At 50.3% G+C, this 24,997-nt stretch overlaps 1 protein-coding gene across 5 annotated transcripts in view; it reads right to left on the reverse strand.

The window, feature by feature from the left end:
* MIDEAS (mitotic deacetylase associated SANT domain protein) overlaps positions 1 to 24,997 on the reverse strand; it is a 65,568-nt gene that overhangs the window by 37,951 nt on the left and 2,620 nt on the right. The window contains exons 2-3 of one of the 5 annotated variants that reach the window (XM_082617501.1): positions 4,481 to 4,595; positions 3,884 to 3,925 (exon numbers count right to left, since the gene is read on the reverse strand). The exons of 1 other annotated variant lie outside the window; for it this stretch is intronic. The gene's annotated coding sequence lies outside the window, so the exon portion shown is untranslated. Of the gene's footprint in view, positions 1 to 680; positions 977 to 3,883; positions 3,926 to 4,480; positions 4,596 to 24,997 lie in introns of those variants that run through there. 3 more of the 5 variants (XM_082617502.1, XM_082617503.1, XM_082617500.1) reach the window with 3 other exon arrangements.

Consider the following 24,997-nt stretch of genomic DNA (forward strand, 5'->3'; position numbering starts at 1 on the left):
GGGTGAGGCCGGTCCGCCCGCCCTAAACGCTCCAGCTTAGGCCTCAACTGCACTGGTCCCGGTTCCCTGCCACCCCTGCACCTCTGTCCCCCAAACTCCGGGCGCGCGTGCAGTTTCCACGTCCGCTCTCGGGTGCACACGGGAAAGGGAAAGGGCTCCCGCACCAAGTTCCCGCAGCTCGCGAGACCCTCCCGTACCTCCCGGACCCAGGCTCGGTCACGCAAGCCGGTCCCAGCGGACACCACGTTTCGCTCAGGCGAAGGAGCCGCCGCTACCGCCGCGGGCCGGGTGGCTTGGGAGGGTTTTCCTGCCGGGGCCGCGCCCGGGTGGGCGGGGGCCGCGCGCGAGCTGCGTAGCTGCACAAACACGGCGGGTTGGCGCTGCACAGGCACTTGCGGGCGGGGGGTGCGGGCCGCCGAGGGGGCGGGCGGCGGGGCGGCAAACGCACGTACACAAGCGCGCGCCCCCCCCACCCCGGCCGCTCGGGCAGCAGAAGTTGCCGCGCCGCGCCCCCCGTGGCTCCGCGCCCCCGCTCCGGGCCGCGCCTGCAGAGCTGCAGCCCGCGCGCCCAGCCGCCACTGCTTGCGCGCAGCCCGGGGTCCTTTGGCCGCCGCAGCCAGGGCGGGCTCTGCGCCGAGCCGCGTGCAGGCCTCGGCCGCCGGCCCAACAGCCCCACTTACCCTGCTCCTACCCGAGCTCCGGCATCGGCTGTCCCCTTTCCGCCGCGGGCCGCCGCCTTCGGTCGCCTCCCAGGCTCCAGCCGCCTGCACACACTCCCGATTTTAAAAACAAACAGGCGCCGCCGCCTCCCCGCGACGCTCGCAGAATTTCCGCCAGCTCGCGCCTCCCGAGGCCGGGAAGTTTGCTGGCAGGGCCCGGGCGGGACGCGCGGGCTGTCACCCCTCGCTCCCGGCACAGGAGCCTCGGTGCACCCCGCGCCCGTGGTGTCCGCCTCGCGATCGCTCTCCCTCCCTCCGTGTCACCCCCCAGTCCTGCGATGCAGTGTCAGGATTGCACTGCTCTGACTCATCGGTTGAGCTCACAGCTTGAAAAAAAAAGAGAGAGAGGGCGAGAGGCAACAGCGAAGGAGGAGGACTCTCTGGCGTGCTACAAAGGATTGCACAACTCGGGGCTGGGAGCGCGGAGCGCCCAGCGGCGGGCCGGCGCGCGCGGCACGGCGGCGAGCAGGAACCAGCTCTACCACTTCATCAGCACAACTGTCTCGGGTCTGCCTCTCAGCCAGCAGGCCCGGCGCCGCCCACTTCCTGCGACCAAATAAGGCCGGAGAAGGCGTCTTTAAACCTCCGGCGGCTGCCCAGGCTGGGGATTTCCAGCAGACCTCACCTCCACTCCCAAGTCAGTCGCCACCCTCCCCCAGCCCAGGCCGGCGCCCCCGATGGCTTTGCTGGAACCAACAGGCCACGTGGATCGTTCCTTTCACACCAAGGTCAGGACGAGACGGTGACGAAATGTTTGGAAACCCAGCGGGCCTGCCAGGAAAGTATGTGTGTGATGTTGGGGAGGACACAAGTCTCTTTCTTCCACAAAGAAAACTCTCGTTTTGGATACGGTAAAGCATGCTTAATCCTCTCCAAGGCACTTCATTAACAGTCTCCCCAAGCTTCACTTTTTGGCTTATCAACATCCTAGTGGTGTTAAGGTTATTGAGAAACTGCTCCCAGCCCCTATAAAAGACCCATGTCTTGATTACTTAGGTGTGAAAAGCTCCTTGGTTTAATTCTAGCAACTGAGGCCCAAGTTAGGCAGCTTTTGACTGCAAGCCTATATTTCGCCTACCTTCCCTACCATCCCCTGATGCCTCCTTAACTGGCGGGAAGATGGGAAACCTTTCTGCTATTCAGGAGGTTCTTGCTGGCCCCCACATACAATGAGGCTCCAGGGCCAGGAGAAAGTCCTGGGGAGGGAGCCCTTTTTTCCTAGTTCCTTTCATTTGTTTTTGTTTTTGTTTTTCTTTTCCCCAAGGAGATGGGTCAGAAGGAGATTCTTCTTTGAAGGAAAAACCACTGAAGAATACACCGTGTCCTGGCAGCTGCTTTTCCCCTGTGGCCAGTCCTGAGAAGCAGGTGCATCCCTTGCTTTCTCAGGGGGAAGGGGAGGGGCAGCAGAATGTGATTCTCACGGTCCCTCTGAACCTGCAGGGCAAGGACCTTCCCCACCGTGCCCCTCCCCCTGTCCCCAGTGGATGACAGAGATGACACTGGTACCTTCTGCCTAGAAACCTTCAGAACCCCACACTTGCTTCTAAGGGGCATGCCCTTCCTGTCCTCTTCCATCCCTTCACTGGCGGGGGCACCTGTGTGCATCTGGAGCTCACACCTTACCCAGGAGGAAAAGGGCTTATCTGCACCAAGGTATGACAGACATGTCACAGTAATGACAACTTAGTCTCATCTGCAAAATAAAGATAATTATGCCAGGGGACTGGACCGGATGACCTTTTAAAATTCCTTCCAGTTTAAAATCCACGATTCTGTGATTGTAAAAAATGAATGGGGCTTCCCTGGTGACGCAGTGGTTGAGAGTCCGCCTGCCGATGCAGGGGACACGGGTTCGTGCCCCGGTCCGGAAAGATCCCACATGCCGCGGAGCGGCTGGGCCCGTGAGCCATGGCCGCGGAGCCTGAGCGTCCGGAGCCTGTGCTCCGCAACGGGAGAGGCCACAACAGTGAGAGGCCCGCGTACCGCAAAAAAAAAAAAAAAAAAAGAATGGAGGAGCCAGGGAAACGACCTCCAACAAAGAAAAGCCCAGGCTCTCGGATTTAGCATCTGCTCTGACAGTATTGTTCCTGACAATTCTCAGAAGATGTCTCCACACACAGCCTACTGAACAAGCCTGTGTGTGAGAGTTTCATCCCGCTCATTTTATGGTTGCAGACATTGAGGTTCAGAAAGGTTGAGTGACTTGCACAAGACCACAAGGCAAGCCAGTAGTCTGTCATCTCTCTGTTCCTCTTCCCATCTCCTAGAGGAAGGCAGTGAGCAATTGAGGGACTGGGACGCTCAGGCCTGCTGGCCCCCAAGTAGAGGCTGGACTCTCAGGACTCCTGGCAGAGGTTCTGTGTAAAACCTTTTTGTTTTTTCCATTTGTCTGATTTTTTTCCTTCCCACTGACACCTCATCCAAGTGAGGGAAGCAAAAGCAAAGCCGCCTGGTCTGCAGTGCTCACTCCTCTGCAAACCTGCAGCCATCCCGACCTCCCCCTTGGGCCTGGCCCCCAGAGCTGGCCTCGAGCCAGTCCAGAGCAAGTCCCCCGATAGCCAGTGTAGACAAGCCCAGGGATGTTCCCCACCCAGCAGAACCCTGGCTGGGGAGCACATTTCTGGAAGAGCCTGCCACCATGAAGCCAGAGCCTAGCCTCCAGGGAACAAGTGGGAGCCGCTCCAAAGGGCACTCCTCAGCCTTGTCCCGCCAGGACTTCCTCTCTGTCCCACGCCGGGATGCTGGGCCAGGCCCAGGAAGCAGCACAGGGAGCAGAAGTAGGTGGCAGGATGCATGAGAAACAGAAGTCAGTGACCTGGAACAGCCCTGCTCATCTCGGAGCAGCTCATGCTCACAAAGGAAGAGAGGGAGGAGAAACGGCATGTGCATGTGTAGGGGAGGAGGGCCCAAGACTGTCCCAGATGGCCCCTGCCTGGCAGGAGAAGTCTCCCTCCCAAAGGCAGGCAGCTGAGGATGCGTAAAGAAAGCTGCAGCTCTTCCGGGAAAGCCCTGGAGGTCAGTTTTGCTGCAGATATGACAGTGCAGAATCACTGACATGTGAAGTGAAAGTTTTGGTTTTAGAAGCTCCAGCCCTTCCTACAGAGGCAGCTAAGAAGGGTGCCCTTTGGGTAAGAAAAAAAAAAAAGGTGTTCCAGGGACCTTACCCATACAGCAGACTTTTCTCCACCAGCAAACTTCTTTACAAACTGCAGAAAAGAGAGAGGTACAGAGCTCCAGTTCCCAGGGAGTGCATCTGCTGAGAAACACTCCAGGAAGCAGAGCGCCTAGACAGGATTTCAAACTCTGGGTCCCAGTGACAGTAGAATATGGCATTAGAGAGGCTTCCTAGAATGGCATCAGCTCTCTGGACTCCTCTCAGAGTGATGCCTCCCTGCCCTGAGTGGTCATCGTCAGCATCCACTTCTGGGACAACTTGAGACCATTAAGAAGCTTCCAAGGGTGAATTCTGTGGTATGTGAATTATATCCCAATAAAGCTGGGATATTATTAAGAGAAAAAAAACCCAAAGCTTCCAAGGAAGCCAGGTTCTCACCACCCATCCACCTGCCTCTAGCTTTCTGCTTCCATCATTCACGATTTAAAAGAGGAGTTTTCTTCACCCCAAACCCCATGCCTGCTTTCCTGTCCTTTTTCCATTGTCCTTTCTCTGTCAGGACTTTCCATCGAGGCCAGCACACATGGTGTGTTTAAGTGAATAACTAACCTTTACAGGAATGTGGGGGAATAGGGGGTACAAATACCTTTGAGGAAATCCCAAGTCCACAATGCTGGGTTCCTTATGTCCCTTATGTTCCTTGTGTCCCTGTTGTCATTTCCCTTTTCAGAATAAAGGTACTACCTCTAGGACCTCATTACCTGCAGTTAAAACAGAAGAAAGACAAGGTTGTAGGAAGAACAGGGAACCAGGACTGAGTTTGGGTCCCACCTAACTAAAGCCAACCCACTGTGTGATCTTAGGAAAGTTGACACTTACCTTCTCCAAGTCCTGCATTTTGGCTCCCTAGGAGATGTACTGTAAGTATTTGCTACACAAACAATAAAAGAATGCCTACTTTCTCGGGACTTTGGAGAATCACAAGGACAAGAAAACTGCTTTATCATGCTATGTACCTATACAAGGTTACAATTTTTTTTTTTTTTTTTTTTTACTGTTTTACCCTATATCCCCTTCTCCCAAAACTAGCTTCTCCCTTTCAAAAACCTAGTCCAGTCAAGATTCTTTTTCCTCTGAAAGGACCCCAGGTCCACCCCCATCAGCCTCAGGGTGACCCTATGCTGGGCTCTGCCCAGAGAGACTGTCCCATCCAGGTGTCTCTCCAAGGCTTCTGCCCAGTCCCTGCTCTTTGTGTCCTTCCCTCCAAGCTCTTCCACTGTGCGCCCTCCCAGCCCGAATAGGGACACTCCTTTGATGCCTGTGCCTTCTCTTCACCTCTTTTTTGCCACGTCCTTTCTGAGGGAGCAGGGAGCTCAAAGCCCCAGCTGTGAAGTTAAGCCACCGTGTGCTGAGAAGTCCCTGCACTGTCTTCTCTTTTACCCATGAAAACCCAGGGGGCCCTCCGCCTGAGTTCACAGTTACCTCACCTGTTCCGGGGCAGGGCCGTGCCTGCCGCAGCAGCCTACAGCTGTCCTCCTCCCGTGGCCCTCCTACCCGCCTCCTCCTCCCTCCCTCGCAGGCCTGGGCCAGGTTCTGAGTGCCTTTGTCAAGCCTGAGAGGGAACTTCTGCAGATGTCCCCAGTTGCTGCTGTCACTCTAGGAGGGACGTCTGGCTGGGAATAGGGAGAAGGACAGAACAGGTGTGGCCGCCACGGAGGGTGGGCCGGCAGGGCCACGGGGACAGAAGCACCTTTTCTTCACAGAACCAGAGCTGCCAGCTTCCCAAGGGCCTCGTTTCAGCACAGTCCCACGTCCCCTGCAGAACCCCAGAACAGACTCCTTCACGATCTGATTTCTGGAGCTCAGCCTCCCTACCTTGTGTTTGTGGGCCAGGAGGAACGGGCCCTCCAAGATCCAGCGTGTGCACTGGGCATGCTTTAAGGCATTATTTTTAAACGAAAACAAATACAAATGATGCGCCTTGGACTAGAAGCCAAAATTCATATTCATGGGAATGTCCAGGTTAAGAGCACAGGCTGAGACCTGAGTCCAATTCTTGGCTCACACTAGCTTGATGACCTTGAGCAAGTTTCTTAACCACTTGGTTTTCTCATGTGCAAGATGGGGATGATAAGAGCTTAAAACAGTGCCTGGCATACGTTAAGTCTTCCTAAGTGTTGACTCCCATTTTTTTCTCATCTCCTAACTGATCTTCTAGTCTTGCACACCTATCACCCACACTGCCATCAGAGTGATCACATCCCTTTTCAATACCTCCCATCATCTACTGCAAAAAGTTGAGACTGTTAGCCAGACTGTTAGGCACTTGCAGTTCTGGAATGATCTGGCCCTGCCCTACTTCCCAGCCCCAGGCCCACATAGCCTAACCACCTGAAGTTCCCCAAGATGCCTGCTTTCTCACACGTGCTCCTCCTCCCCCCACTTTCAGCCACAGGTAAACCCGCCATACCCTGGTCCTGACTTAAGCTTAATGGCAGCTCTTCCAGGAAGCCTTCCTTGACTCCTCCAAGCAGAGCACGGCCACTGCAGTGTACACTGCTGGAGCCCTGCCAGAGCCCCTTAATCAGGTTGGTGCATTGTGAGTGCAGCTGCTGCGAGTATTGACTCCGAGCTACTGTGAGTGTTGACTGCTAAGGGCTCACAGCTGCCCCCTTCTCAAAGGGAGCCTTTGCTAGGAGAGAGCACTGCAGCCAATGATTGACAAGGGGGGGTGGGTCCAAAAGAAAGGTGGGATCAAATCTGTGGTGATGCAGTTCCTATTGCAGGGCTCCCTGTGGTATCTGGCTGAAGCTAGCTCCAGCTGCGACACATCCCTCCCCGCTTAGCTTCTCCCCCAGCCCAAATCTGCTTCCCTCACTTCCTGCCTCCTGGGAGAACTTAAATCAATCCCAGGCACCCCGAACTGTCTTGGTCTCTGTCCCTAAGGATCAGACCAGCCACTCTCTCTCCTAACTCCCATGGCACGGTCTGTTTATCTTGACTCCATCCCCTACACCTTGCTCTACAGCTGCTTCCTGCACCATCTCCCTACTAGGTTCAGAGCTTCTGAAGGGCACAGCCTAGATCTTAGTCACCTTGTATCCCTGGTGCCTACACAGTGCCTGCACATGCTGGGTGCTTAGTAAGTGCTTGTTGATAAATGCACAAATAACATCTGTGGAATTCTGAGATAGGCAATAAAATGTAAGTATTATTATCACTACTTTTATTACTATTCTGTTTCTTCCATTCTAAGATGCACATTTTAATATCTCTGAAGTCAGGATGCATCTTACAATTGATAGCACATCAAGGTTTAATTAGCAGCATTTTCTTTTTCATAGTTGTAAATAAAATAATGGTCATTTTATAATAATTGGCTTCTTAGGTTCAGTGGTGTATGGTATTATTATTATTTTTGGCCATGCCACACAGCTTGCGGGATCTTAGTTCCTCGACCAGGGATCGAACCAAGGCCCGGGCAGTGAAAGCACCGGGTCCTAACCACTGGACCGCCAGGGAATTCCCTGTATGGTATTACTGCTACTACTACTAAGACTAGATCTCCTGGGTTCTGGGGACTGCAAGGCAAAGTCCACAGAGCTAAGTCCCCATTACCTGAGCTCAGCAGCTGTCAGGCAAGCGCTCATAAAGTGACCTGCATTTGCCCAGGGACCAGAAGGACCCCTGTGTCTAAACACCTCTGGAAATTCCCATGAAAGCAGGCCAATGTGATGTGGAACAAGCTCTGGACTGGGAGTCAGGAAAGCGACGTTCTAAGCCTAGTTCTTCCTCTAATTTTCTGGATGACCCCAGGCGGGAACTATCAACACATTTACTGAGCACCTACTAAATGCTTGACATGATGCGAGCCCAATGGGTCCACCCAGCGCCCTGAGAGGAAGCCATTATCCTCATTTTATAGATAAGGAAGCTGAGGTTCAGAAAGGTTAAACAGCTCTTCCAAGGTCAGACAGATGGTATTTGACCTCTGGACTCTCTGAGTCCTTCTCTTGGCTATATGAGGATACCTCCCTGGGCCTGTATTTTCCCAGAAAAAACGTCAAATAATGAGGCGTCACAGATTGGAGGCTCACAGGCCATTCTCATTCCCAGATACACTGTATTTGACCCATCTCATGTATTTTATTTTAACTGAATTAAATTGATTTTCACCATTTATTTAAATCAGGAGGTTTAAGCTAAAAATCGGGATTTCTGGCGGGATTTCTGGTTTGTCATGAAAAAAATTGGAACACTGGCCACATTGGGCCCTCCTTCTCGAAGGTGGAGCTAAGTAGCAGCACAAGGGGAGTGGCTTCAGGAGGGGAGTGGCACTGGGATGGGATGCACACATTCCAACTTTCCACAGATTCCACCCCTTCCTAGGCCGCGGGTCACTATTGTTTCTCATCTCATTTGCGCTGTTTTCTTGCACCCAGCCAGCCTCTGTTATTGAGATCCCCCCTGTTCCCCACAGGCCTTTGAGTGGGTGACCCTTAGACCAGATGAACTCCTGTGCCCTCTCCAGCCCTCACAGCCTGTGGCTCTTCCCAGAATCTCCCAGCGCGGCCTCCCTCAAAGGAAGTCACTTCATGAACCTATTTCAGAACCACTCAGGCAAGCCCCTGCCTGGCACATTTGCCTCCATCACAGGGCCCCCACTGTTGGTCCCTCCCAGCCTCAACCGGCCCTGGCCAGAGCATCAGTCCCAGCCAGTTCCCAGGGCTGCAGGCGGTGGAGGGAGTGGCCGAGGTGGTGAACCAGGCAGGTGTGGAGAGGAGCTAGTGCAACTCAAGGGGCGGGGCCCCAGCCAGGGAGGGAGGGAGGAAGGCAGGACTTTGCACTTCCCAACAGGAAAGTGGTTCAAGGAGATACATGTACGTGGGGAGGCTCCGCAGTCACAGAAGATGAGCACCGTTTGACACATAAGGAAGGACAAGCAGTAACTCATCAGGAGGAAAAATTACAGTCTCAGCAGCAATTTAAGATATGCAGATTAGAACACCATTAAGGGCCCATTATGGCCAGAGTCAACGTGACAATAAGTAAATAAACAAGAAAGCTGTTGGCAGGGTCATCAGGAAACAGCTGCACATACATTGCTGTACCACTATAAACTGTTCAAATCTTTCTAGAATGTGATTTGCATTGTGTTGCAAGAGTTTAAGACTTGGGCTTCCCTGGTGGCGCAGTGGTTGAGAGTCCGCCTGCGGATGCAGGGGACACGGGTTCGTGCCCCGGTCCGGGAAGATCCCACATGCCGTGGAGCGGCTAGGCCCGTGAGCCATGGCCGCTGAGCCTGCGTGTCCGGAGCCCGTGCTCCGCAACGGGAGAGGCCACAACAGTGAGAGGCCCAAGTACCGCAAAAAAAAAAAAAAAAAAAAAAAAAAAGAGTTTAAGACTCGATCAGGTAATTATGGTCAGGGAACCAGGTCCCACGAAAACAACTTAAAATAGCACCAACGGGCTTCCCTGGTGGCGCAGTGGTTGAGAGTCTGCCTGCCAATGCAGGGGACGCGGGTTCGAGCCCTGGTCTGGGAAGATCCTACATGCCACGGAGCAACTGGGCCCATGAGCCACAGCTACTGAGCCTGCACGTCTGGAGCCTGTGCTCCGCAGCAAGAGAGGCCGAGATAGTGAGAGGCCCGCGCACCGCGATGAAGAGTGGCCCCCGCTCACCACAACTAGAGAAAGCCCTCGCACAGAAACAAAGACCCAACACAGCCAAATAAATAAATAAATAAATAAATAAATAAATGTATAAAATAAAATAACACCACCAAGGAGTTTTTATAAAAGATGCTCATAGCACCTATATATAGACACCCCCCCAAATGGAACTCCATTCAGATTACAGAATGGTATGTTAACAGAATGAAATAGGAAAGGACTGACACATGGAAACAATCTGATGAAACCATTTGATGAACTCATGTTAAGGGACAAAATCGGTACAAAAAATAGTAGAGGTGGACTTATCAACTATGTTAAAACTTCCATAGGAACATTAGCAGCAATCAGGAGAGAATTCTGAACAATGCAAATTGCTAAGGTGTAATGTTTATTATGTGAAGTTGATCAAGATGGTTTAAATAATGATGATGATGATGACGATGCTGACGATGTAAAGGGCCTTGAACAGGATTTCCTCATAATAAAAACACCCCAGCCCTGGTCCCGGGCGCAGGTAGGCCCAGGGCCCCGGCTTGATGAGGAAGGAAGAAGGAATGTAAACTGGGAAAGGAGGGGTTATGACTGTAGGTAGGGGGAGGGCCCCAGAGCTTCCCTTGTCAGAAGGGCTCTGAAAGACACCTCCACCAAAGAAAGTTACACAAATAAACCCACACCACTTAACCTCCAAAGTCCTGGGTGCTAACTCTTACTGCTGCATTTGCGCTCTCAATTTTACTAATACCTTATTTCAGCAACTTCGTAGGTGACACTAGGGCTCTTTGTGGGCTAGCCTAGGAACCCAACTACCATTTATAGCATTGTTTCTATGGAAATGTGTTTCAAGCTTCAAGAAACTGAGCTGCTGACAACCCTGGGGCACGCACGTGGTCTATAAATTAGGGAACTGAGACGAGCAGTTATTGCTGGGTCCTGGGCTCAGGAAGACAGCATGTTACTTAGATTCTGTGTCAGTTAATACACCACCAGCAATGATCCCATTGGAGCTGGCTGGCTGTCACTGTAGAGGGTGGGGATGGGACCACGGCATCTAGGAATGAACACGATATTCCAGGAAAGCACATGGATATTCCCCACCCCTGCCTCCAAACCCACGCACAAGCCTGCGTGTCATGGAAGACATGAAACCGGCCTGAGTACCCTTCATGAGTATCCAAGCAAGCCCTGTGCACAACACGCTCTCCAGTTTCTCTCTGACTCTGGCAAACCGCCAGCCACAAGGCCCTATTTCAGTCTGATCCTGGAACAACAAACTCCAAATCTTTGACAGTTCTGGAATTTGGCTTTAGCGGATATGTGCTTGCGATAACCCATCTCTCCACACGTTCTGTTGCGGTGGCTTCAGTGTCAGCAGGCTCCAACCTGCCCGCTCGAGGTCTGCCCAGGGCTCTCCAGCTCCACCCACTTCGGGACGCCAAGCAACACAAGGAGTCTCCATTTCCTGCCTTGGACTGTGCTAGTCACAGGGAAAGAATGATCATGGGCCCTCCAACAGACACTCCACGTGACAAGAAAGTTCCCCAGTAAGAAAAAAAGGCTACACACAGGGAGGCAACCCAAAGGGGGAGTGATGGGTGAGAAGGCCGTGCACTAGGTGTCCCAAGGTTCTGAGACGCCAGAGATACAAGGTGGTCAGAAGGTGGTCAGAAGACAGTCAGCTGCTCAGCCACAGGCCACACTTGCAGCTGCAAGTCCCAGCACAGCTCATGGCAAGATGGGAGGGGTCAGAGGGCCCTGCAGGCCAAGCCAGAGGTAGGCTGGATGAATGTGGGGGGGTTTCATGAGGCTGGCTAAAGGGCAACTCTAAGTTTCAATACTATAATGAATCTGTGCAACACTGTGCAGGAGGTCATTTTGCAAAGCACACCCTCCCCGCTGCCTGTGTGAACTGCAGAATAGAGAATCTGCCTCCCGCTGCGGCTGGGCCAGCAGGACCCAGCAGCCTCGAGGTGAGTGGGCGGCTTAGAACCAGAGCCTCAGGGCCACATGTACTCACTGGGCTGGTTCCCTAGAAACCCAGGTGCAAACAATCATCTGGGGCTCTGAGGCCACTTGGGGGTCGCCTGCACCAGGCCGAGTCCACTGGGAGCCCTGAAGTTATATAGTTAGCCAGCCTATGAAGTCAGGCTCAGCCAATCTGAACTCTCCAGCCCCTGCAGTGCAGGGGGCTGATAAGACACAGCAGTTCCTTCTTTCAGGTGGTAACAGACGGGAGGCTTGGAGTTCCTCCCCCTGGCCTCCTTCCCACCCAGATCCAAAGATGTTGATAAGTTAAGGTCTTTTTTTTTAAAAAGTATATAATATATAAATATATACATGTATTTATTATATAAGTATAGTATATATAGTATATATTAAAGTATACTAATGTATAATAGAAATGTTATAAAGGTATAATATATTCAAGTATATTAATATATATTATATAATATATATATAATATATATATAATATATATATAATATATATTAAAGTATTATATAAAAGTATATATGTAAAGCAATTTCAAACACAAATACTCCACTCATAACCACTTCACCTAAATCTTGTATTTACCTTATGCCAATTTATACCATAGCCAATATAATCAGTTTTTATGCACTCATCAAGTGTATGTGCAATTTGCCTGTTAAAACAGAAGCCACTTTTTCACCAAAATTCTTCGGCACTTCTGCATGAATTAATATCATCTTCATATTAATTTAACAGTGGCACAATATTCCACTGAGTCTAGGTATCACAAATTACATAGCCATGTGGAACACTCAGGCTGTTTACAGTTTTTTGCTATTTTAAACAACGTTGCTATAAATATCTTTGTACGTATAGCTCTTTTCCTTTCTAGAATTATTTCCTTAGAATAAATTCCCAAGAGTAATACTAGTACGTAAAAGGAAATTAACTTTTTTTTTTTTTTTTGCGGTACGCGGGCCTCTCACTGTTGTGGCCTCTCCCATTGTGGAGCACAGGCTCCGGACGCGCAGGCTCAGCGGCCATGGCTCACGGGCCCAGCCGCTCCGTGGCATGTGGGATCTTCCCAGACCGGGGCACGAACCCATGTCCCCTGCATCGGCAGGCGGACTCTCAACCACTGCGCCACCAGGGAAGCCCGGAAATTAACCTTTTTTATAGCTTCAAGTTTTACATTTAAAAAATATATTGTTCTATGTGAGTTACCTGGACTATCTTTTTCCAAAGTAGTTTTCCTGACACCTCCCAATCCTACCAAGCAAGGTAGGATGGCTCGGAGGTAGCTCCATTGATTTGCTGGGGAGGGATGAGGACGGAGGACAGAGATGTGAGTAGGAGGGTGGAGGACTGGGCTGGACAGGAGGAGGGAGCAGGCCCCCTGGAGGCAGAAACAAAGGCAGATCCCAAAACAGATCCCTCCCAAAACGGGCCAACACCTCCCTAGGACATCAAACCCACCCCACCACTCAAGTTTCCTCTGAGTTGATCTTCCAAGGGCCAAGAACAAAGACACACTTCAATGGGTTCCTAAAAGAGATCTTAGAAATACGATGTGATTCCAGGTCTGGAAACATATTTTGCAAACAACAGAGGCGATGCAGTCACCAGCGGTCCAGTAGGCCCATGCATGTGTGGGTTCAACTTTGAGAAAGAAAATCTCTTAAGAAAGAAAGTCCACCTCATCAGGTATGGTGGGAAATATGCTCCTCCACAGCTCTCTCTAGGTGGCATGCAGACCCCGGATAACTATTCCACACCAGGAAGGTTCTTGTGAGGTAACACAGGTCCCATAAAGACACCACCTGCCAGGCTCCGTTCACAGGCTTGGGGAATTTCTGAGCAGGAAAGAACCACATGTGGTTTAAGTGTCTCATTTTATAGACAAACTGAGACCCCAAGTGCCTGCTCTGGGGCTCCTGCTGCATCCTGCAGTCATTGTCAGGTGGGCGCCCCTCTTCCTCCAACAGAAAGAGCCGCAGCCTGTCCTGACGGTCACTCGGCTGAACAGCGCTTTCCATCTTAGAGCCTCAGTGCCTCCTCTCATGGTGTGCTGACTCGTTCTCCCTACTTCCTTCTCTGTGCAAAGCCAGCAGACAGTGCCAGGCATGGACACTAAGGGGTCCTCCAAGGGCAGCTGGTGTTTAGCCCTCTTCAGGGGTTGGGCTGATGGGGAGGAAAGTCTCTGCCACCTTTAAACCAGCTCCTCACGATAGATGCCTCCTCAGGATGAGGGGGACCCAGGTGCTGGGCTTTGTGGCCCTAAATCCCCTTCCCACCCTCACCAGGGTCTCCCTCAGGTTCAGAGAAACAGCAAAGCCACCAAGGCAGCAGCTCCACCAGCAGGTGCAAAGGGAGGCTGTCGGCTCACCAATCACACGTGCCCCCTGACCGAGGCCAGGTCCTGGGCCTGCCCCTACGCCCTCACATCCCCTCAGGCCGCCCTTCTGGTCCCATCCCGGGACACCTACTGTGTGCCAGGCACAGTGCTAGGCCAGGGAGGAGCCAGGCACACCTGCAGCTGATGCCAGCATCCTCCTGTGGGGAAGCTCGATTGCAGAAACGCTAAGGTGGCAGCTCAGGAAGGCAGCAAGGAAGCAGGTGACTTCTGGCCGGTTCTGTGGGCTTCTGCCAGGAAAAGGGCAGGGAGGACGGCTCCAGGCAGGGGGAACAATAATGCACAAGGCACAGAGGCCTGGAGGAGCGCGGGGGAGCAGAGAGAACATAGAGGGCGGCGCTAGGGAAAGGGGAGAGGCAGGAGAGGAGGTGGAGAGGTGGGCTGGGGCTTTCAGGGCCTTGGGGGCCTTTCTGAGGAATGTGAGGTTCCTCCTGCAGGACTTGGGCAGCCCTCAAAGGTTTTTAAGAGGGGTGACGTGATCAAAGCTGTGTTTTAGTAAAAATAGCTCAGATCCTTCCAAGACTTCTTTTCTGCTTCCGTGTTGTTCTCAACACGATTCTATGTCATCTGGACAAAAATGGGCAAATCAGTGCAAACTGTGCCAGAGCCAACACTGGCTAGGAACACTCTTGCTCCGTCCTTCCCGGGGGTCACCCTGACCCCACATTGGTGAGCAGGCCTCAGCCTCAGGAATCACCTCCAGTCCGGGGTGCAAGAACCCAGCCCTTGACACACCCAGCTTCGTGGAGGCAGCAACTCCCCACTAACAGGCATCAGTGGAAAAGACCCTCGAAATGCTGCTAGCCACCACAGCCATGAGTCCAGAAGTTCAAAACCGCATTTTTCTCTTTAAAGCAAATTAATTCCTTCGTCTAAGTTTATTGGAACTGAATGGCCAAGATTTCAGTCAGGGTGCCCTGATGTCAAAGAGCCATAACCAGAGGATCTGAGGGCAAGAAGGGAGCTGGTGCTCACCGAACAAACACCCTCTTGTTTGGATGAGGAAACTGGGCAGGGATGCAACTGGCAATGCTGACAGCCCCAGGCAGATGAAGCCCTACCTCCTTTAGCTGCTCTCTCTCAGGCAGGATATTGGATAGGACATCTCCACCAGGTTGACATCTTTAGGACGTGAGAAGAGCCTACTCCTGTCACTTTGGACAACTTCGGCACCAAGCCTGAAGCCAAACCCCAGTCAAAAGCAAGGCAGCACCTCCCAAACACCTCACGGCCCTGTAGGTCTTGCCCAACCGCAGAGGAGAAACAGAATTTGTACTGTAGCTGCCTTTTGGCCAGAGAGAGCCAAGCTCTGGCCTCTGTCCTTACAAGGCAGCGCTGAAGTTTTCCAAGTGGAATCAAATGTGCAGGGAGGATCCAGATGCTAGGATGAGCTCTCTTTTCCACTGGAATCCTTCAAATTCCAGAGGAAAAATCCAACTGCTAATGAAATGCTCAGATCTCCAGAGCATATAAGAATCCTAGGACTTCCGTGGTGGCTCAGTGGCTAAGAATCCGCCTGCCAATGCAAGGGACACAGGTTCGAGCCCTGGTCCGGGAAGATCCCAATGCCATGGAGCAACTAAGCCCGTGCGCCACAACTACTGAGCCTGAACTCTAGAGCCCACGGGCCACAACTACTGAGCCCACGTGCTGCAACTACTGAAGCCCACGTGCCTAGAGCCTGTGCTCCGCAGCAAGAGAAGTCACTGCAATGAGAAGCCTGCGCGCTGCAATGAAGAGTAGCCCCCGCTCACCGCAACGAGAGAAAGCCTAAGCGCAGCAGCGAAGACCCAACGCAGCCATAAATAAATAAATAAATTTATTAAAAAAAAAAAAAAGAATCCTAAAGTTTAGCTGGAGGCTAAAGGATTCAGAAAGATATCCAAAAAGATTAAGATCAAAATGTGGATATTTTCAGTGGCCTATAGGGGATGCCCCATCTCCACCTCATGTCCAGCACTGCCCAGTCATCCCAGTCTGAGGGCTAGAACGGGCTCTGGCTTCTATAGTGGACACTTGTCCACCTGGCATGCATACCTGTCCCCAGGTTTGAGGAACCTGGCATTGTGAGTCTTTGTGGGAGGGAGAGTTCCACCTGCAACTGGGGAAGCTGTAACCTCCAGAATCTGTGAGAACATGAGCATGTGACCTAAGCTGGCCAACCAGATGCTCAGCCTGGGCTCTGCCTGTGGATTGAGTGACACAAAGAATCAGGGAGAGTTCAAAATTCCTTCTGGAGGTGATGGCAGCAGTCAGGTTAGCAGGCAGCAGTGATGCCAGGCCAATGGCATCATCACCTTGTCTTTGGTTTCAGCTACCCAACGTCCCACAGGTCCTGATTGATTTCTGAGCCTCAGTCTCCGGATTTCCAGGACATTCAGTGAGTCACCAGATACCCTTCCAGTACATTCTTTTTCTCATTAATTTAGCCAGAGTCAGCTTCTGCTGTTTGCAGACCAAAGACCTAGACGACCCCAGCATGGCCTTCTACCTCTACACTGGCTCCTCTGCACTGCCCCCCACCCCCCCGAGACGACACCTAGGCTCAAGCTTCTAGCTTTCCCTCCGGGAAAAGAGTCTCATCTAAATACTCACACTTCTGAGAGGATCACAGCCACCTAATAATCGCAAATATGAACAAATGACGTAAATGCTGAATATAACAATTCATCCTGCCCCTGGTTCTAACCAGATGTCCCAATTTGGGGCATTAATATCAGAAATTAAAAGCATTATCACTCCCTTGGACTCTTCCCTATTTCCCCATCAGTTCAGGGAAAGGTGGACTTGGAGTCAAAAAACCTGCATTCTAGAACTTGCACATGTCACTCCAACCCTGGGGCACCTGGTGATACCTGCACCACCTATTTCTCAGGGAGGTTAAATCAAATGAGAAGTCCCCACCCATGGCAAAGACCCAGGAACCTTCTAATTCCTAAGTCAATCATTCTTTTCAGTCCTCTCTTTCTTGACATCCCCAGTGATTAACAGTTGATCAATTTCAACTCAATTTAATAAAGATTTATGGAAAACTTTCCACGTGCCATGTGCTGTACTAGGTGCACAAAACCACGGGCCAATGCAAAGCTCCCTCCTCCTTTGACATCTATGACATCATGCTCTCCTGGTTTTCTTCCTTCCTCACCATTGGTTCCTTCCTGGTCTCTGTTGCTGACTTGCCTAGTACCGCACCCCTTAAACGGTGATCCCCTTGCTTCCTACTGCATGCTCTCCATGGGTGATGCCATCAGCTTCCCTAGCTCCAACCACCTTCTGTGTTCTGGTGATTCCCAAGTGTCTGTTTCAGAGTGTCTGACAGACAGAGGGGGCTACTGGGAGGTAATCGGGTTTGTCTGGAACTTGTCTTGAAGCTGTAGCTGCACAATAAGTAATCATTTTTACTTAAATGACGTTTATTTGGGGTAGCTTGGTTAGAGTTCGTGGAGGGGGCAATGCCGCCCATTGCCATCCCTTGGGGGAATCTCCTGCCCCAGACCCACATGTCCAACTGCTCACTAGAACTGCTTTCTTGGATGTCCCAGAGGCACCTCCAACTCAACATGTACAAAATTAGACTCGTTGTCTCTTCCCTAAAAGCTGCTCCTCCTTCTTTGTTTCAAGCAGAAACCTAAGGAAACACTTCAACTCCTCCCTTGCTCTATTCATTTCGTTGGTCCTCAAGGCCTGTCAACCCAACTCCCTCGACACCTTCCTAATCCAGCTTCTCCCTCCCCCGCCGCTCTGGCTCAGACTCCTCCATCTCGCCCCAGAGACCACAGTGACCTCCTGCAATGACCTCCTCACTGGTCTCTTTACTGCCCATTTTCCCCCAGCTCCAGTCAATCCTCCACATCACAGTGAGTGACCTTTTAAAAAGAAAATCTGATCCTCTCTCTCCCTCACACACACACACACACACACACACACACACAATCAGTCCTCAGTGGCTTCCCACTGCCCTCAGAGTAAGGTCTAAATCTCTCCGCTGACACAAATGGCTGGCCCGTGACCTGGCCCCTGCCTGTCCCTTTCTGCACCCCCTCCTACAAGTGCTCCATCACACCCGCTGCTTGCGGTTGCCGGAGAAGACCGTGTTGTCTCACGCCTCCACTCCAGGCCCTGCCTGAGCTGCTCCCTGTGCCTAGAATGCCCTGACCCCCTTTGCCACCTGGTGGACGCCTACTCTTTTCTCAGGACTCAGCTCAAACACCACCTTCTTCAGAAAGCCTCTTATTCATTAATTCCCCAGGCTTCTCTGAGCACAGGGACCATGCAAGGCACTGGGGCCGTCCTAGACCTTTCCTAACGGTCCTCTCTCCTCTGGCCTGGCAGAAACGACCTGTCCCTCCTCTGAGCCCTGCAGACCCCTGAATAGTTTCACACTGACATCCGTGGCACTAATGGCTCTTGGCTTTTGTGTGTGTCTGTCTCCCTCACAGACCGTGAACACCTTGAAGGGGGAGGCATCCCCAGTACCTAGCACAGAGCTAAGCACACAGTAGGGACTCAATAAATGCATATAGCATGAGTGAGTAAAAGAAGGAAGAATGTGGGGGAAAGCACTCTATAAACAATGATGGGCAGGGTTCCACTGCTACTGCTGTGGCCAGGTTTCTTTTTCTCCATAACTGGGAATTCAGATCCTAAATGCCAGCTGGGTAGGTCAGCACAGCCTCCTTGGAGGAAATCCTGAGCCTTTCCCCACCTCTAGTGCAAGTGGAAGTGGGGATCGGGGAGTGGATTTGGCTCCTAAGTTGTCCCAAAGCACATGCTACTGGGAGGCCACAGAGGAAGTAGACACAGACTCATGAGGTAGATTCCTTGCAGGCCCCTTACAATGGCCTGCAATAGGGAGGGTGGGGAAGGGAGGCAGGGGAAGGGGAGAGAAGGAGAGCAGATGTGGAGGGCTAGGGCCTTAGAGCAGAGAAAAGTGTCTGCTCCACATGGCACTGCCCTCGCCCCAGCCCCACAGCAATGACAGGTCACCCCAAGCATAAGTCCTTCCTCTGCAATCCTGCAGTTAAAACCCACTCCACGGATTTCTCCTTTACACCCTGCTCACCTGTTCGAAGAGGCTTTTTTGCTTAACGTCCTATGGTTATTTCCTAACTTATAAACCTGCCGTCTATTCAGGGGTGAGCATGGGCTAAGAGCCCTGAGCCTGCTGCCTGCTGCCTGCGGAATATCACAGTATAAGTATCTCGGCATGCTGAGTGACACTGTAGTATTTGAACACACACATATTTCATACTACAGAGCCCCCAAATTCAACACACTTCATCTGCTGCTTGACCTTGGAAACTGCAACTTCTTCCAGAACTAGAGGAACAGTCTAAGATGAATTTAAGTATCAAGAGCCAGTATGTCTGCCGCCTACCTGGTGCCCTCCTAAGGGACCTTCAAGGTTAATCTTGATTATATTCTTATTTTTCACTTTACACACTGACTTTAGAACCTGACCCCCAGAAAATGCAACTTCACCAAATTCCGTTCTTAAGTGACTAATCCACCCTGAGTCTGTTTTTCCCTCTGACTACAACCTATCTCAGAAGCTGACTGTCAGCCTCCTGGAGAGAAGGGGCAAGTGGGACCCTGCTTTGCACCCCTTGTTGTGCCACATGCAGTGTTGAGAGCACTGCAGCTGTTCTGTAAACGCCCAGTGAGGACAATCAGTCTTGTGTTAACTGGCTGCCCAAGGGGTGCTGAGTCTGTGTTCCTGGGCCTTCTAGCACCCCTCTTCTTAAAGACCTCACTCCAGCCCTGGTTTTTGGTTTTGTTTTTTGTCAAGTTTCTTCTTTTTAAATCTTTGTGTACTGCCTTAAGGAAACGAAAGAGATGGAATTGTAAACAAAATCCTTGGTTTACAAATAGGCTGGAACTAATGACTATGATGACTAAGATGATCAATGCAAGATGGTGAAAAGAAATGGAATGTGGGGTTTGTGCCTGACTCTTCCATTCTGCAGCTGTGCGACCTTAGCGATGTCAATTATCGTCTCTGACCCTTAGTTAAAAGTGAGTTACTGTAGGTTCCCTTCCCAGATTTAAATTCTCTGAGATGCTGTTACTGCAATTACTATAAAACAGAGGCAGAGGACTTCCCTGGTGGCACAGTGGTTAAGAATCCACCTGCCAATGCAGGGGACACGAGTTCGATCCCTGGTCCAGGAAGATCCCACCGCGAAGCAACTAAGGCCGTGCACCACAACTACTGAAGCCCGCGCACCTAGAGCCCGTGCTCCTCAACAAGAGAGGCCACCGCAGTGAGAAGCCCGCACACCACAAGGAAGAGTAGCCCCCGCTCACCACAACTAGAGAAAAACCCGTGCAGCAACAAAAACCCAATGCAGCCAAAAAAATCCAACAAAAAACAAAAAGAGAGGCGGGATGATAGCAGTCCCTAAGGTCCTAAAAGTTATAGAAGGTTCTACAGTTCTAAAAATTGATTATTTTGTGAAACAGCAGATTCTAGACAATATTGGTTGACTAAGTGCAGTTTATGCATAATTTTTCAGAAATAGTTTTCTAGGTAAATCCCAGTTTCACCCCTTTTATGTTCATCAAGACTTTTCAATTAAAAGTGAATTCAACATATTGACTGCAACATTGTATGTAATAGCAAAAGACTGGGGACAACCCAAACGTTCTTCAGTAGTAGACTAGTTAAATAAATGATGGCATTTTCATACAGTGGAATACAATTTAGCCAACGGAAAAAATGAGGTGGCTCTATGAGCACTGATATAGAATAACTTCCAAGACACATTAAAAATGAAAAACACAGAATGCAGAATGCTTTGTAGAGTATGCCAGCATTTGTTTATAGATTCACACTTTCTTCTATGTGCAAAAGCTACATCTGGAAGCATAGCTGAAGAATGACAAATTGTAGTTGCCTAAGACAGGGATACTGACAGAATGAAGAAATGGGGAACAATAGAGGATGGAAAATTTATTTTTTCAAAGGATTATGTTATCAAATTTATCAGTATTTTCTTATGAGTTCTGTTTTGTCTCTTTCTTAAGAAGGTCTTCCTTCCCTCAAGGTTAAAATACACATTTATTTTTCTAATTCCATTGCATTTTTATACGTATGTATATATCTGTATAGTAATCTATTGTCTATATTGAAATTATTTTTGAGACTTACTTTACACTATAACTTACATCTTTTGAATTTTGAGCTACAGGTATGTATTACCTGTTTTTTAAAATTTGAAGTATAGTTGATTTACAGTATTTTATTAATTTCAGGTGTATAGCATACTGATTCAGTATTTTTACAGATTATACTCCATTAAGTTATTACGAGATAACAGCTATAGTTCCCTGTGCTATATAATATATCCCTGTTGCTTATCTATTTCATACATAGTGGTTTATATCTCTTAATCCCATACCCCTAACTTGTCCCCCTCACTTTCCTCTCCCCTTTGGTAACCACTAGTTTGTTTTCTATATCTGTGAGTCTGTTTTTGTTTTGCATATACCTTCATTTGTATTATTTTTCATATTCCATATATAAGTGGTATCCTACAGTATTTGTTTTTCTCTGCCAGAGTGATTTCACTGAGCATAATATTCTCTAGGTCTATCCATGTTGCTGCAAATGGCAGAATTTCATTCTTTTTTATGGCTGAGTAATATTCCATTGTATGCATATACCACATCTTTATCCATTCATTTGTTGATGGGCATTTGGGTTGTATATTACCTTTTTGAGAAGAAAACTGGGGGAAAAAGAATCTACCGATTTTATTTTTAAAAAATCTTTTTTAAGGAATTTAGTGTATAGGGTGCATTTTATGGCATGTGAATTATATCTCAGTTAAAAAAGAAAGAATCTAGCTTATATGGCAAGGTTGAGATTACTAGCATGAGAACTGGGTGGAGACAACAGAATCCTCCTAGTTAAACCTGATGTTAGGGCTTAGCAAGGATCTCCCCAAGACTCAGTTTTATAGTTTAGCCTAGTTTTATAAGTCAATACCTATTTGGGCAAATCAAAGCTATGGTCAACCAGGAAGCATCTCTTTGCCTTCCTCACAAGTGTGTCTGACGGTTGGCCCTACCTCCTTCTATCAGTCTGGTTCCCTTGGAGGAACCCAGGTAATGGATGCTCTCCCCACAGAGCTAGTGCTCAGGCTTAGGACATCCTGGGGCAGATCAACTAGGCCCAATTCAAGACAAGGAGGAGCCAGTGCTGAAGCTGGACAGCCACTGTCTGGCAACCAGGGGGAAGAGGTGCTGGAAAAGAAGCTGAACAAGAGGTAAAACAAAGCTAGGAGGCACCAGAGAGAGGCCAACAGGCAGAAGGAGGCAGGGCTGGGTAAATGTTCAGAATAAAGACTGGGAACCAACTGGGATATATGTATACATATAGCTGACTCACTGTGCGATACAGCAGAAACTAAACTCCAATAAAGATGTTAATAAATCAATAAATACATATCCCCCCCCCCGCCCCCGCCAAAAAAAAAGACTGGGAACAATGGTCCTTGGTGCTTGGCTTGGGTGTGTGCCTATGCACAGCCAACAATATCTGAAGGCCACTGCATCGGCTGCATCCTCATCATCATCACCATCATCCTCATCATCCAACATTCACCAGGAACCCCAGGGCTGGGAATATGAAGATATATAAAACAAGGACTTCCAGTTTAGTTGAAAAGTGATAACACTGATCCACCCAAAAGCACATTTAAGAAGCTAAATGAAGGGTATGATCGGAGCTATGGTCCAAAGGGAAGTTGAAAATCCTTTAGACCAAGTTTCAAGGTTTCTTCATCAGGGGTCCCCAGTGGATGTTACTGGAGTTCCAGGGAGAGGCCCACAGGGTGGAACAGGGGACATTCTTAAGGAGGGGAACATGAATAGGGCTAAAAAGGAGAGCAAGACTGAGCCAAGTAGGAGAGAGGAAAGACGAGGCATTCCAGACTTCCGGGGAAGCATGAAAGGTAGGAATGCTTGCCACAAGCAGTTTGGACAAACACACAGAGTGGGTCACCAGGTCAGAGCAAAGGGCTAGGGCAGGAGAGCAGTGGAGGCCAGACCCCTGTGTGGGAGGCCCTGACTGCCATCCTAGAAGTTTGATCCTTACTGTGCAGACAGTGGGGAGCCACTGCAGGTTGCTGAGCAGGAGGCTGACCCTTGCAAACAGGCATTTTAAGTGAGATGACAGAGGACCCCTTTATCCCAGCCTTTTTCAAAGACCTGTGTGTATTTCAAGTGGCACTTGAGAGAGAAAGTCGTAAAGCATTGCCCTGTGTCATGTAGACAAAGAAAAAAAAAGGTTTAAGGGTCTCACAAAGAGATGCTTCAGTGAGAATGAGAAATGAAGGCGGGCTCATTTTAAAGAAGGAAACAAATTTGCAGGACAGAACTGCCAGGCATCTGGAAAACTGCAGCACTTTCTTCAGAGTCTGGAATGCCCTCTTTTGGCTGGAGGTGTTCTGCCTCCTTTTTGGGAGGTTAGTTGTGATGTCAAAACACGGAATTGCGGTGTAGGGAGGCAGCTGGGAGGAGGCAGATGAACAGAAATATAAATACTGGGCCCGGAGAGCATAAAAGGCCTCCATACTAAGACCATCCTCTTGCAGAGGACTTTGCCATCTGCCTCTCTCAGTGGAGCCTCGGAGTTTTTGTCAAAGTTGCTGGGAGCTTCCTAACTACCCAAATAGTTTCTCCTCTTAAAACAATAAAATGATTTTTAAAAATCTGTCACGTTTTGATTCAGAGCTTTTTCAATATTGTTCCTACTTGTGCATAGTGAGGCAGTCGGCAGGGCTGCTCTGGGGCCATGAACTGGGCAGTAACTTTAGGCCATAAATCAGCATTTATGTAAGGTGGAAGAGGAAGTCAGGATTAAATTTCCGGTCTTAAACTGGGCTGGGTACAACTGCAGAGCAAGTTCTGTGAATACAGAGGCAAAGCTGAGCAAGCCAGGGGAAGGGCATGCATGAGTTATGCACAAAAATCAGCCAGGCTGAACTGATGACACAGACGGGCAACTGCTCCAGGTGGCTCCACAATTCTGGGGGGCGGGGGGAGGGGTCTGAGTCCTTCCTTCTTTGGCCTTTGCTAGGGGTCCCTCTCCTGTGCTCTCCTGCCCACACTCCCTGGGGCCTTTGGGCACTTTTAGTCTCTGCACGGTCTACATGAACACAAAGGATTGCAAACTCAAAGCTGTCTTTCCGCTGGAGTCAGAAGGGAATGCTCCCCTCCCCGCCCCTCTAGACTAGTTCTGGGTACCGGCAGGCTCTTACTAAAGCAGCCATGGTCAGGTGATACAGCTGACCAGGACCTTGACAGTCAAGTTCAGTGAAAACCCAAATGTACCCAAAACAAGGGGTTGTGCAACTCATGGGAACTCCTACTTCTGTGGTGTGTTTGCTCTAACCCTCATTCCCCTGTGGCAACTGTGTCTGAAGTCCCAGACTTTCCAGAAACGTCCTGATTTCACATGCTTTTCCTTGAGTCTCTGGAAACACATAGGTGTCTGCCAGGGATTATGCCCTAATGTTTTGGTTTGACAAATGGTCACTGTGCCCGTGACACGCAGCTGGCATGAGGTTGCAAAACAGCATTTTCCCACCAGGTGAAACTCAGTTACTAGGCTGGGGAGAAGGCCAGGCATGGGGAAGCTCTGGTGTGCCAGGCCATCGGTACCTGCTGCCGAGTCACACAGTCCCCTTAGCAGGGCTGAGTGCTACCCTGGCGGAGTCTCTACCTAGGGCAGGGAAAGAGGGGGCTGAGATTTGGCATGTGAGAAGAATGACCCAGCACGCATCCTGTACATGTTTTTGACTGTGTTTTAATCACTTTTTTTTTTTTTTCGGTACGCGGGCCTCCCACTGTTGTGGCCTCTCCCGTGCGGAGCACAGGCTCCTGGACGCGCAGGCTCAGCGGCCATGGCTCACAGGCCCAGCCACTCCGCGGCATGTGGGATCTTCCCGGACCGGGGCACAAACCCGTGTCCCCTGCATCGGCAGGCGGACTCTCAACCACTGCGCCACCAGGGAAGCCCTGACTGTGTTTTAAATCCCTCTACTACAGTTAGCCACCTCTGAGGCCCTCAAGGAGAACCTGTTTGCCTTCTTTCCA

This window comes from Mesoplodon mirus (genome assembly GCF_964341445.2).
Source record: "Mesoplodon mirus genome assembly, chromosome: 4".
In the NCBI taxonomy this organism is placed as follows: domain Eukaryota; kingdom Metazoa; phylum Chordata; class Mammalia; order Artiodactyla; family Ziphiidae; genus Mesoplodon; species Mesoplodon mirus.